Genomic DNA, 991 nt, shown 5'->3' on the forward strand with positions numbered 1-991 from the left:
GGCGTGGTGCCACCCGCCAAGCTCCAGGGCCCACGCTGGAGACAGTTTGGGGTTGCAGGACACCCCCATAGCCCATGACACCCTTGAGCAGCAGCTACAGTGCCCGAGGTTTGACAGCCAGCCTCACCTTTGTCTCCAGCACAGGTTTTCCTCATGTTCTGAGGGTTCTGGAGTGCAAACAGTTGCCCTGTACCCATCAGCCCTCAAACAGGGGCTGGATCAGATTGGACACCAAATCCAGCCCTGCCAGCTGGTCTGTGGGGCTGCTTGGCCCCACACGCTGCCCAGTGGCAGCTCACTCACAGGTGGGGGACCTCGTCAAGCTGCCTGTGCCAGGCAAGGGGCATGGCTATGGGGCTGCTAAGGCCTTGGCACCTAGGCACGGAGGTGACCCAGCTGGGGCTGAAAGGGAGACACAGGCACACACATGGGTGCTTACAGATGCATATATGGGTGCACATGGGGAAGCACGGAGACGTGCAGGCAGATAAGTCACCACATATACGCACTGATCACTTGTGCTCCCTCACAGAAGGTCAGTGGCATGCACTAAAGCATGCGCACTCACACACAGTCACACTTGCCCATATGTGTGCGAACGCACATGCTCACGCATGCACATGCACTTGCATGCGCATGCAGCCACCCACACATATGAAGAGGCACAGGGGGTTCCCCTGGGGACAGACACCCCGGGCAAAGGCAGCCGTGAGGACAGGCTCACCCCTGGCACCCATGAAGCCAGGTGCCTGGCACCCAAGGGGACAGAACCTCCTGTTTCAGAGGTCGCCCCTGGGGACGCCCCCAGACCTCCGGGGACAGCCCCCGCCCGGAGCCCCCAGCCCCAGCGGCGCGGGCGCTGTCCAGGGTGCTGCAGCGGCGCTGCCCGCCCCGGACCCGGCCTCGGGGCAGGGACACGGCGGGGGGGACACGGGGAGGGGCACGGGGGGGGCCTGCCGGGGGCATGGGGGGGACTGGGGGCCCGCGGAAA

Source organism: Charadrius vociferus, unplaced genomic scaffold (assembly GCF_000708025.1).
Source record: "Charadrius vociferus isolate BGI_N301 unplaced genomic scaffold, ASM70802v2 scaffold37, whole genome shotgun sequence".
Classification (NCBI taxonomy): domain Eukaryota; kingdom Metazoa; phylum Chordata; class Aves; order Charadriiformes; family Charadriidae; genus Charadrius; species Charadrius vociferus.